This window comes from Symphodus melops (genome assembly GCF_947650265.1).
Source record: "Symphodus melops genome assembly, chromosome: 14".
NCBI lineage: Eukaryota > Metazoa > Chordata > Actinopteri > Labriformes > Labridae > Symphodus > Symphodus melops.
In genome coordinates this window covers 24,024,643-24,038,222 of record NC_136704.1, presented here as the reverse complement: position 1 = coordinate 24,038,222, position 13,580 = coordinate 24,024,643, and the positions used below count along the sequence as shown (strand labels likewise).

General features: G+C 48.2%; 1 protein-coding gene across 2 annotated transcripts in view; it reads right to left on the bottom strand.

Annotated features, from left to right (window-relative positions):
- Positions 1-13,580, bottom strand: part of cacnb2a (calcium channel, voltage-dependent, beta 2a) — a 58,300-nt gene that overhangs the window by 34,945 nt on the left and 9,775 nt on the right. The gene's annotated exons all lie outside the window — the stretch shown is intronic.

The window sequence follows — 13,580 nt, the reverse complement described above, 5'->3', positions numbered from 1 at the left end:
TGCAGCACTGTTTCATATAAAAACACAAGTTCTCCTCCTTTGTTGTTAAAGACAAACATTTCTCACTTCTGTCTCATCAGTCACATTTCTTATCAAATCAGCCGAGTTGGCAGACTGATGAGCAGATTTCATAAAGTGGGCATGTAGTAGCATGAAGTTATATAACGCCTAAATCTCTAAGCCTCTCGTTGGAGTAGCCACTGGGCACAGGAGCATCAAAAACAAATGGGAATATACTGTAACGGTCTCTGCATAATCCGTTAAAGCAACAATATCCCCGGCTTCTTGTTGTTGTGGAGAGCACAGCGGAGGCACATATACGAGAGGAAGCAGTTCAAAAATAGAGGAGAAAAAGTCTGCCAACACGCCTCACTTACCCACGAGACATTTTTATTCTTGGAGTGTTTGATCATGGCAACGAGAGCGGGCCGGTGACATGCAGAGAGGAGCCCCCCACCTCAGCAGATTTCAGTCGTGTGGGCCGGTCTACGCGGGGTCAGGGGTGGTGACCGGGGCATGTCGCGCTCAGCCATAGGTCGTCATCTGCTCTGCAAACCTGTGAGCCCAAATCTCCCGCACTGACCGACTCCAGCATCTGTCACAGCAGGGGGAGCAGGGGGGCGGGGGGGCAGGGGGGTGGGATCACGCTAGACCAGCACAATGACAGAGTTTTTCCTCACGGGGTGAAAAAAAAAAGAAAAAAGAAAAGTAAAGATCGCAGAAGAATCACCTGGGAAAGTCACGGTGTCTTCCTCCTGACGGCTGACCTGATGGACTGATTATGTATTCACGCTGAGTATGAATATGAAACATCCCAGAAGGTTTAACCCCGCCCTGCTGAGCCTCAGCGTGCGCCCAATCGCGGAGCAGATCTTTGTGGCCAGCTCCCGAGGGTGAGCTTACAAAAGCATTAGGATGAACATGGTGATTCTCTTGGGAAGGGGGGGGGGGGGCAGGACGACAGCACAGGATGTGGCAGACAGAAACTTTAAAGTAATTGACCTTCTGTGGGTTTCCTCCCCTCTCTTTTCTGCTTCATCTTTTCTCTTTACTCTCGCCTCCCCTCCTCTTTTCTTTTCCCTTCCTCCCTCTGCCTCCCTCTCAGGGGTGCAGCTCCTCCTCGCCCAGCTGGTACCTGTTGTCATGGCGCCAAGACACCAGCAAAAAGGATGCTCGGTAAAGAATGCCAGTCTCTATTCTCAGGGAGAAGTGGCGCAGCTCTTTGATCCCCGATTATCATCCTCAACATATTCACCTTCACTCTCCGCGGTCTGCTGATTTGAATTTATTAAAACAACAGTGAAGGTGCAAAAGCTCCAGGTCATAGACGGCAGAGGAGACGTCCATGTTTTAACTTGGAGTAGATGTACCTGCAAGGCGTTTCTAACCCAGGTGTCGTTAGTCTTTACACTTCAGCCACAGTCCTACTCTTCCGATAGTGCTAAAATCGCCTTTTTAATCGGGTTATTGTCTGGAGAGGCTAGGGAGTGGGGAACCTCGGTCTGGGAGCAACAAGATCCCATCTGCAACTCCTACCCATCCTTCATCACAGAAATGAAGCGAGTGTTTGATCATCCAGTGAAGGGACGGGAGGCTAGCCACAGGTTAGCAAGCCTAAAACAAGGAGGACGGAGTGTTGCTGCCTACGCTGTGGAGTTCCGGACCTTAGCCGCAGGAAGTGGTTGGAATGATAAAGCCCTCCAAAGCATGTTCTACATTGGACTCTCCGACGAATTAAAGGACAAACTGGCCACGTTGGAGGAGAGCTCCAGCTTTAATCAGTTTGTGACCCTGGCGATCGACATCGATAACCGGATACGAGAGAGACGCCGTGAACGAGGGTCACGAGCTGAAACCAATCCAGCAGTCTTCTCCCCTCGTATGTTCCAGGCCTCGTCGCACTCTCTACCGGCCGACTCTGAACCCATGCAGCTGGGACGAGCATCGTTATCGGCACAGGAAAGACAGCACCGCCGGGAGACTAATGCTTGTCTTTACTGCGGGAAGAGCGGACATGTCCTGGCCACCTGCACCCAGCGGCTGGGAAAAGAACGGGCTCATCCGTAAGCGGGGAGGTACGGTTGAGCCAAGTCACATATTCTGCTCCTTCCCCACAACGTCTCCAGGTAACCGCATCTATTTGTCAACAATCCTGCACATCTGAGATTCTGGCCTTGATTGATTCCGGGGCTGAGGAGAACCTTATGGACCATCAGACCGCTCTTCGGTTGAAGATTCCTCTGGAACGCCTGGAGAGACCTTTCAAGGTTCGAGCCCTTAATGACCTCCCCTTCTCTGAAATTTCTCTGAAAACCAGTCCTGTTTCTCTCCTGCTGGCCGGAAATCACTGTGAAACCATTTCATTTTTTGTGATTGAGCATTCCTGCCCTCCGTTGGTTTTGGGATTTCCTTGGCTCCAGTGTCACAACCCCCACATTGACTGGAAGAGAAGAAGAATCATCTCCTGGGATCCTGCCTGCCACGCTTCCTGTCTCCAGTCAGCTCTAACCCCTGCCACGCCATCTGCAACCGCTGTTTTACCTACCATCAAATTGGATTTGGTTCCCCGTGAGTACCACGACTTGGCACCAGCGTTTAGCAAAGAGGATGCTCTCTCACTCCCCCCTCATCGACCATATGACTGTGCCATCAATCTCATTCCTGGGTCCACAATGCCCACCAGCCGCTTGTATAACCTGTCTAAGCCAGAACACACAGCTATGGAGGAGTACATCCGGACCTCCCTCGCTGCTGGGATCATTCGTCCATCATCTTCTCCAGTGGGGGCAGGTTTCTTTTTCGTGGCCAAGAAGGACAAGACTCTTCGCCCCTGCATTGACTTCCGGGGTCTTAATGACATCACGGTGAAGAATTCTTATCCTCTGCCGCTCATTAACTCCGCCTTCACTCCCCTTCACGGTGCATCCATCTTCACCAAACTGGACCTGCGCAACGCCTACCACCTCATACGCATCCGACAAGGGGACGAATGGAAGACGGCGTTTAACACCCCCCTGGGTCACTTCGAGTATCTGGTGATGCCGTTCGGGCTCACCAATGCACCTGCTGTTTTCCAGAACCTCATAAATGACGTTCTCAGAGACATGATTGGGCGGTTCGTCTTTGTCTACCTCGATGACATCCTCATCTACTCACGGAATGCAGTGGAACATACCCGTCATGTGCATCAGGTGCTGGAACGCCTTTTGAAGAATCGCCTCTTCGTTAAAGCGGAGAAATGCGAGTTCCATGCTGCTACTGTGGGATTCCTGGGCTACATCATCTCTGCTGGGGAGGTGAGCATGGATCCCCAGAAGGTATCTGCTGTACAGGACTGGCCAGTGCCTGTGAACCGCAAGCAGCTCCAACGGTTCCTCGGGTTTGCTAACTTCTACAGACGCTTCATCAGGAACTACAGCAAGGTTGCGGCACCCTTGACATCACTCACCTCCATCAAACTAGTTTTCCAGTGGACCCCTGAAGCTGATCGTGCCTTCCAAGCGGAGGTTTGTGTCTGCTCCTATCCTGGTCCAGCCCGACCCTGCCCTACAGTTCATCGTTGAGGTTGATGCCTCGGATTCTGGCGTAGGAGCTGTCCTCTCCCAGCGTTCCACCTCCGACCAGAAGATACATCCGTGTGCCTTCTTTTCTCGACGTCTGTCACCAGCAGAGAGGAATTATGATGTCGGAAACCGGGAGTTATTGGCAGTTAAACTTGCTTTGGAAGAGTGGCGACATTGGTTGGAGGGCACGGAGAAGCCGTTTATTGTTTGGACCGACCATCGCAACCTGGAATATGTTCGCTCAGCCAGGAGACTCAACGCTCGCCAAGCTCGGTGGACATTATTCTTTGGTCGATTCAACTTCGCCCTCACTTACCGCCCTGGGTCCCGCAATGTCAAGCCTGACGCACTCTCTCGTCAGTTTTCAGTCCAGGAGGACTCGGGTGAACTGGAGCCCATTCTTCCCAGGGACCGTGTTGTGGCTGCCGTGACTTGGGACATTGAGGCCAAAGTCATCCGGGCCCTGCAGCAACATCCTGCTCCAGGTAACGTGCCCCCAAATCATCTGTTTGTTCATGACTCTGTCCGTCCTCAGGTGTTGTCATGGGGCCATGCCTCCAAGGTTTTCTGTCACCCGGGGGTGGCACGCACGGTGGAGGTTATCCGTCAGAGGTTTTGGTGGCCATCGTTGGAAAAAGACACTAGGGAGTTTGTGGCTGCATGTACCATCTGCGCCAGGAACAAGAACTCTTCTCAGCCCAGTTCCGGACTCCTGCAACCCCTGCCGGTACCTCATCGCCCTTGGTCACACATTGCTGTGGATTTCGTCACCGGACTTCCAAAATCTCAGGGTAAAACCACTATACTCACCATTGTGGACCGGTTTTCCAAGGCTGCACACTTTGTGGCATTAACCAAACTGCCCTCTGCTCATGAAACGTCGGAATTATTAACTAATCATGTGTTTCGTCTCCACGGCATCCCTACGGACATCGTTTCGGACCGTGGACCACAGTTCACTTCGGCAGTCTGGAAGGGGTTTTGCACAGCCTTGGGGGCCACCGTCAGTCTCTCGTCTGGGTTTCATCCGCAATCAAATGGTCAGACTGAACGGACTAACCAGTCGTTAGAAACATTCCTCCGGTGCATGACGGCGGAGAACCAGACCACCTGGAGTAGCCTGCTTCCTTGGGTTGAGTATGCGCACAATTCTCTGCCTAACTCATCTTCAGGATTATCTCCTTTCCAGTGCTCCCTGGGATACCAACCACCCATGTTCCCAGCCCAGGAGCGGGAGATCAACATTCCTTCGCTCAATTCCTTCATGAAGAGGTGTGAACGGATTTGGAGGCGGGCCAGGGCATCTTTATCGAAAGCCTCTCTGAGGATGAAGAGACAGGCAGATCGTCGTCGGATTCCCGCCCCTGCCTACATCCCAGGTCAGAAGGTCTGGCTCAAGGCCAAGGATTTACCCTTAAGGGTGGAGTCAAGGAAATTGGCACCACGGTTTGTCGGACCTTTCGAAGTAGATCGGATCATCAATCCCAGTGCGGTGCGTTTGAAGCTACCAGCGACCATGAGAATTCACCCTACCTTTCACGTCTCGCAGCTAAGACCTGTGAAGGAGAGTAACCTAGCCCCCCCGGTCCGTCCCCCACCTCCACCTAGGATGGTGGATAACGGGCCTGTTTACACCGTCCGTCGCATTCTGGATGCTCGGCGCCGTGGGCGGGGATTCCAGTATCTGGTGGACTGGGAGGGTTATGGCCCAGAGGAGAGGATGTGGGTTCCAAGACGCCACATCGTCGATGCTACACTCATCCGGGATTTCAATCGGGAGAATCCTGGTCGCTGCGCACGTGCTCCAGGAGGTGCACGTAGAGGGGGGGGTACTGTCACGCCCTCCACCTCTGCCAGTGGTTAGTGGCAGTTCTCTTCCTCTTTCTCTTGTCTCTCTCTTTGCTCTTAGGAGGGCGTGCACTCGGCTGGTGGTGTGTTGACAATCAGGTGTGGCTAATCACTGATCAGCAGATGAGACGCAGCTGAGCAGAGTTAGTGGCTGCAGCAGTCTGCATTTAAGGAGCCTCCAGCCTGCTGTCCAGTGCCGGACCGTGTTTAGTCACCGTTAGTATTTCGACCTCTGCACATGCCTCGTTTCTACATCCTGTTGTTCTACTGCTAATTAACCTATTCTTGTGCAGTTGGATCCCCTGCAGCCACGGAGCTCGACTTCACTACAGCACGGAGCTACTCTGCTTACACCCCTGATTTGGCACGACGGATCATCGGCAGTTCGGATCACCACCAGCCTTGCTTCCCCCTCCTTGAGTATACCTCAGCTAGTGTTAGTTTTTAGTCCGTCAACTCGACTCGTGTTTTGAGTTCGTGGCTTTGCCTCTGCTTGTGGGTAACTTAGTTTAACTCGTGTTAGCACGACGCTTTAATTTTATCTCCGGCTGTTAGTCGCTCTTTTGTTTTTCAGCAGTTAGCCTGTTTTTTCCTCGCCTGTTGTTTAGGGTTGAGCGTCCTCTGTTGTGGAATTTATTTTGTGTTTATAAATAAATGTATTATTTTGTACTTGGTTCTACGTGTTCTCTGTTCTGCGCTTGAGCCTCAACACCCTCCGTAACAGTAGAAATAAAATGTAAAAAAGACTTTCTCTTTCTACGTTGTTCTTTATTCTCTCTCTCGTATAAAAGTTTTTAATCATCCTTTTTATGTTATTTTATTGAGCAAAACAGAATTTTTAATCAGGTAAAACTAATAATTTCTTCCTCTTATTCAGAAAATATCAATCCACTGTTCAATTTGTCTTTGCAACCATTTCATAACAAGATTTAAAAAAAAAAAAACTTTTTCTAACATCTGGATCTACGTATTCAGGGATTTAAAGAAAGCGTTATCTTTAGCGTCTGACGCTCTCATTAATCGTCTCTCGTGTCCATAGGGGTCGGCAGCCCTCCTCTGGCGCACGCCGCCGCCGCCGTCGTCGTCTGCATCCCCGTGCTGCTAATTGGCTTCGAAGAACATCTGCTCCTGTTTTAAGTGATGCTCTGTTTGGCCTGAATGCCCTCGCAGCCCCGTCATCTGTCCAATGATATCACTATCGTCCGCCTCTGTCCGGGAACTCTCTTCTGATTGGCAGAGATATAACAAGGTGCACGAGAGGGACGGTGACGAATACAGCTGTGTGAAGTAGAAGGAGTTATAGGAGATAAAACGATCCTTAAAACTAAGAAATACAACAGCAGAGAGTCTGTTCCTCACGCCGTGTGTCGTAGTAAAACGTGACTCTATTAAACAGAATCACTGACGAGACGTGCCAGAAACTGCAAACCACACAGAAAATGGATGACGGCGCTCCGGCCCTGAAAGCAGCTGCTTTTCCACTGATAGCAGGGAAACAGCCAACACAGCGTGCAGGAGGAGAGAGATGCAGCTCAAATTAACATCCTCCACCCAGGGGAGCAAAAATCTGCAGACTCGTAGACATCCTTAATGTCTTTGGCTAAAACGGATAATAACCAAACGGCTCCTTTATATTGTTTTAAAATCAACCTATGGATAAATAAATGATGGAGTTTTAGCCATGGCGTAGATACTCGAGTATTCCCCACGCCCACGTTTAGTCTGATCGGGATCCTGAACAAGATTGGATCATGTTTCTACACATCTTAAATTACTTTCATTTCTTCATGAGGGCCAAAATCACACCTGTGGACCGAGTGAAAGTGAGCACATTGAACATGTTTGCAGACCGGCTCCGAATGAAACTTTTCTCCGTCTTAAATTTTTTTTCAGCACTGGCAGATTTCTCTGTGTGTTTTTTTCATCACTATCCGTGTGTGTGTGTGTGTGTGTGTGTGTGTGTGTGTGTGTGTGTGTGTGTTTGTGTTTGTGTTTGTGTCTCCACCTCACGTTTACCAGCCGCTCTCCAGCTCAGCTGGGTATCAAACTGGAGCGCAGCACATCCTGAAAACACACCTGGAAAACTCTGCAGCGACTTCATCAGCAGGTGAAACTCTCCTCACTCCCGTCTCCTTTTTCAGGAACTGATGGAGCCGCTGTTTTCAGGATGTGAAAAAAAAAATTCATCTTCACAGCTCGACGACTGCTGAGAATTTGTGCAATTTACTAAAAAATAAAAAATTGCATAGTGCAAGGTTTCTGTGCACAACAGTTTTTATGGGATTACTGACAGGCTTTAAAGGTCTCCAGCTGTGTATGTTAGGTTAATGTGGTTTGCATCCAAACCACTCTCGAACCGTAACCCCCCCGAGCCCCTCTCAGTACTGACTAAGTGATTCACCATCATGACATTACATCATGGAAAATGCTCATCAAACACCTCCACATTATTTTACATTTTCTTGAGAAGTCGCTGCGTCATGATTTCACCATTTCCAGACAAGGGAGGGTTTAAGACTCGGACTGATGCAGCCGGTCGTAACTGATCCGAGGTCAGCGTTCACAAAAGCAGCTCAGGACGTCATTGTTGGCATCAGTGTTTCCAGGCAGCTTTATTCTACACAGGACGTACAGATATATCACACTTTCCAGCAGCAGAGTGAGCCGATGGATTATGTAAAGGAAGTTTAAAAAAAAAAAAAAAACTCCACCTAAATTTAAGACATTCTTCCGAGCCTCTGTGGCCAATTAGCTGCTCAGTTTCTCGACATTTCAATAATCTCTGGAAAAGTGAAAGAACGCTCTGCAGCTGCCAAGGAGACCCTGCTTCAGTCTGCTGTGTGCTGGCCCATCACTCCTCCCCGGGCAGGTATCCCAATGCCTGGAAAACTGGGAATTCCAGGTCACACTTTTCACCATGGGAAATTATCTCACCGCCTGCACACAAAAGCTCAGTATTTTCCGGGAACGATTAAAATCCTTTTGTGTAATCCTCCAGTGAAAACCTATTACTCATTCTTTGGGTTGTAAAGTGATCCCAGCAGATCCACGTTTTCACTTGAAATATCTAAAGAACGGATTCGCAAAAAAAAATGTAGGACTCGTGTACTGATTCTGATGAGTCCACTCTGCTAAGACTGGTTTTAGTACCATTCACCACTGTTCACAGACACGTCGTGTTTCTCGACAGCAAATGTAAACGAGCCACGATGGTGAGCATGCCGCAGATAAGACAGAAGAAGACGAGCTAGAAAAAGAGGAAAAAGACAGAGAAGCAGATCAGCTTTTTTTTTTTTTTTTTTTCAACTGTGCCGATGTAAACCCACCCAAAGGACTTTCAGACTGTCAAGAGAAACAGCTGTCGGGGTTGTAGTAGAAACCATTAAAGGGTCTCTTAGAGGGTGGTGGGTTAGCTACCAGAAGTGAGTGTATATATCATGTCCAAATCCGTATAAATATCATGTTACTTCTCTGGGCTGCATTAACTCTTTAAACTTCATATAAATGATTTTCATCTGTAAAGATTATCCAGCTGAACTAAACAGCTGCTCATCAGAAACCTGTGTTTGACACACACATTATTTTCTGCAATCATCCAATGCTAAAAATCCCAAAGGCGAATTCACGTTCGAAGAGGAGACTTCCAGGTTGGTCTTCCAAAAACACGTCATCACTTTTCCCGTGTATTTAAAGGAAAGGTTCAACAGCTCAAATCTCGCCTAAAGCACCAAAGTGGGTTCGGGCCTCCGCTGCACAAGAATGACTTTTGGTCTCGCCAAAAAAAAAAAAAAAAAAAAAAAAAAAAGACAGAGGTGAGGAAATATGCTGGGCATGTTTCAGTGTGCTGATTATAAAACGACATATTGAAAAGACATCTGCAAAACATTACTGATCATAGGAAGTGTGCTGAGCTGCACTGCACGCCCTACTAACACGATAAACTCACTTTGCATTCCAACGGCCGTCTTCAGATTTCAGTAGTAAGTCAGTGAATAGTGCCGTCTCCCTCTGCTGGGGAGTGGCGTGCGCACTGCTGTCTTCAATTAGCCGAGTTTCCGTGAGGAGTGTCTGGGACTGGCTGCTCAGTCCGTCACACAGGGTCCCATCCGGCCGGGTCCACATTCCACCCACAGCTAAATTGTGTTCTGCCCCATTTCAGACGTAAACTGGGAGTCTAGTGCTCCATATTGGAAACATGTGAGAGCAGCAGTGTCAGCAGCCGGGGTCCCGTCAAGGTCAGCTCTCACTGCATTTACTGGACCGTCTTCTCAGTCCGGTTGAAACCCGACTTTTTGACAATCTCACATCACTTTCAACGCAGAAACGACACAACCGCTAAGCTAGTAATCCTCCATCACAGTGAGTGTGTTCGTGCTAACACCTCGAGCACATGAACAGCTGCTCCTACATTTATCTACTCATCATTAAAGCTTTCTCAGTCTGACAGTAAATGTTGATTCAGCCTATATGGCGGCTCACGTCAGACGAAACCCGAGTGTGAAACGGGACCACCGGAATTGTTTCCTTTCTCTTCAACGTCTGGGATGAAGTCCGTGTCCCAGTTCAGAAGCTGGACCCTTCGACGTCTACATTTCTAGACATTATGCGTCATCGTGGGCTCACAACTCTGGGTTTCTTTTCAAAGGCTGCTCCAAAGAAAAATCACCGCTCTCTTGGTTGAGTTGTGAGGACACGACTGGAGGATCACTTTCGAGGCTCAGCGTCCTACATCCTCAGTTTTAATAATAATATATTTTATTTGAGGGTGCCTTTCAAAAAAAACCCAAGGACACAGGTTGTAAAAAGACAATAAAAACAAACATTAAAAAAAGGAGAGATTTACACAACAACAATAAAAACAGAAGAAAGGAAGGAAATCAGTTTCACTCTTCTGTTGTTTGATGGATCCTGGTTCAACTTTTAGTGCAAACTTTTCCAAGAAAACTTCAAGTATTAAGACTCAACTTTTTATTAGAGAACATCAGAGCTCATATAATCTGTATGTCGACTCATGAAAAGGTTAAAAGACAACAATGGGTGTGACTGATTATTCCTACAGTAATTATTTAGGTAAAAAATGGTTCAGCTCAGTCGATGATGCTCTATGGTCGCAGGTTCGACTCTTCAGCTGTGTTTTTTCCCCTGTAACTTCTTGTTTTATGAGAAGAAGCTCACTTTTCGAGTTCATGCTTTTTTTTCCACTAATCAGCTGATCCACCTGGCTCACTCAGTTAAAGGAAGTGTCACCAGTAATCTGCCTCCTTAAATTCTGATTTCTAAATGAGGCAAGAATTAACAGTGTAAGATGATGATTATATTTCTCAAAGCCTTAAACATGTTTCCTTTTTTCTAATCATGCTACAAAGTCGAAGGCTTGAACTTCCACATGGGATTACATGCAGTTCTGTGGAAATTGAATTTAAAGGCACTTCTGGTCTTCATGCAGTAAAAAAAACTTTATCCAAAACTGATCCACGAGCAGTGATGACGAGCTTAAAAATACAATGTCACACAGAGGTTTGTTGACAGTATACATAGACGACCTAGCACAGTGTGTTTAATGTAAATAAATAAGTGAATGTCAGGGAATTTAAGTGGGAATTATCCCCCAGTGAAAAGTAAATTAATGATGTCCTCGGATCAAGGGGCTGAATGAGCAGAAGTTGAAACTGCTGGAGGACTTGTAGTTTTAGCTGGAGCTTCACTAAACACAAGTCTTGCACATGCAGCGGTGTCGACGCATCTTCTATTAATAAACAGTCAAATCTGCAAGCGTGTCTTTAAAGAGGACAGTCTGTAATGAGACATCTCTGTTTGAAGAATCAGCAGAACATTTAGTCCAATTATTTTTACTCTTTTTTTAAAACCTCCTCTCTGAGCTCGGAGTGTTTAATCACTTTTGTTCTGCGTGGAAATAGTGAGCTTTTTGATTTGTGTGTAAAAGTGTAACAAGGCCATCTAGTGGCAAAACTTCATCAGTGTGGACGATGCCTAGCTGCAGCACTGGAGGAAAACTTGGGACACAACATTGAAAGGTGCTGAGCTGCTGATCTGTGGAGAAGATGTTTGTTTACCATCTTGTGAGCGACATGCCTCTAAAACTACACAGAAAGTCTCCACAGCTGGGAGGCAGTAACATGAAATATGCAAAGGGCAGTGCAGGTAAAAATGCATGTATCATCACATTTTCCCATCTGAAGTCCGACCTGTTAGCAGAGGCACGCACACGTCTTCATTACAGCCTTAAAGAGCAGCCGTGGACTCACCGTGGCCTCGCTCTTTCATTCCAGACACTCAAACACAGCAGATGCGTGACATGAAGCAGCGATGCCCCATAAAGTGAAAACTATCACCAGAGCATGTGCCTGCATTCAGTTCTGTGCAACAGCCGAGGCTCGCTGACCAAAACCCAGAATAAATATGAAATTAAAGATTCATCATATCTGTCTGCATGCGAGAATAGAGCTCTGCAGAAAACTGCCAGGACGGGGCAAGAGCTAAATCCTGCAGCATTCAGAATATCTAGCAGGGTTTAACATGAAGGGAGAAAGCCGGCAGGTGTCCATTGACCATGAGATCTGAAGTTGTTCATGTATTGATGGAACGCATCCCCAAATAAAATGTGACTTATTCAAACAGTCTTACCATGATGAAACAATCACAACAAAGCACCTTAATCTGCGACTGCCAGCTCCTCTTAATCTCTCACGCACACCCTCCTCCTTTAACCCTCACGCTATAAATCAGCATCAAAGCCTCAAACTCACATATGGAAGCTGTGCTTTCCGGCGATGGCCCAGCCCACAGCACGGCATGAAGGGTACCCGGGCGGGGAGGAGCAGACCGCCGTCTCACAGACTCCCTGTCAGGCAGCAGCATTCACTCAGCCTCGGTCCATGCCTGCACACGTGGCCCACAGAGGCGGAGTGGGGAGGTGAGGGTGGGGGGGTGGGGGTGCAGACCACCGAGAGACGCAGTGGAGATGACAGAGGTTATCCTCGATGGAGAAGTGAGCAGAGGTTCTACACCAAGCCCCCGACTTGTCCCCCTTTTCCCCCCCTCCACGTGTACGCCAAATCCCCTCCAATTTAGAGAGACCCCAAAAACTCAGATTGACCGTCCTCTCCTCCTCCTCCTCATCTTCTAACTGTCTTCATGCTGTTGTAGCAGAGCGTCCACTAGCTGACAGCGAGGTGCACGTCCAAGCCGACTGTTTACCCCACCCCGAAAATCTGTATCAGCTCCAGCAGGTCCTCCGGGCTGCCAAATCCTCTGCAGTGCTGCTGTGCTGCTGTGGCAGTGCTGGCACAGTGGTTCAGCGGCTGGTGGATTTACGCACACTTATCATCACACACAAGTTTTCCTCTCAGCACGGGAAGGAGGAGGAGGAGTTCTCAGTGTCCTTTATTGACCGCTGTCCCTCGCTTCCTAATGGACGCTGCCGCCTCTCAACTCTCCGCCTCTCCACCCCTTTTATCTAAAGGTTCATCTGCTTTAAAAGCTTCTCACACACACACACACACACACACACACTTGGCAGTTTTCCTCCCCTTTCATCTCAGATTTTATTACCTCTTCACTCTATTCGTGCGACATTTTTTTCCCCCTCCCTTTAAGTCCGGTGTCAGTCCTCGTCTGCATGCCATTATCCTTCAGAACAGAGGCTGAGACGGCGACTGGTTGCGTGAAGACGCTGCACTGTGCGTTCATGTGACAGAGAAGTGTGTTTCATGTGCTTGCACGTCTCTGCTGGCGAGGCAGAGAGGATGCTGCTCGCTCGTGGCAGAGTGCAGAGCGTGAACGCCGGTGGCTGCTGTGTTTCACGGCTCCTCCACGCTCCTGGCTGTCCTCGCTGCTTTCAGGTGATTGAGCCCAGCGGTGACAGGCTCTGAAAACGCTGCGTCAGCCAGAAGAGCAAATCTCCTCTTTATCTACACTTTGTATCAGCATTCAGTGAAAGAGGCAGATGAAGCGGGAAGCTGCAGTGTTAATATTCATATAAAGTCCACGGCATGCCAGTGGTTTTGAATCTAATGTGGAACAGAAGGACATTTGAGCTCGAGCGCACAGCATGAGGACGGACTGAATTTAAATGAGTTAATTATTATCCCCTGCAACGCTAACAATTATGCATTTTAATCTTAGAAATGAATTCTGACGTAAAGATAC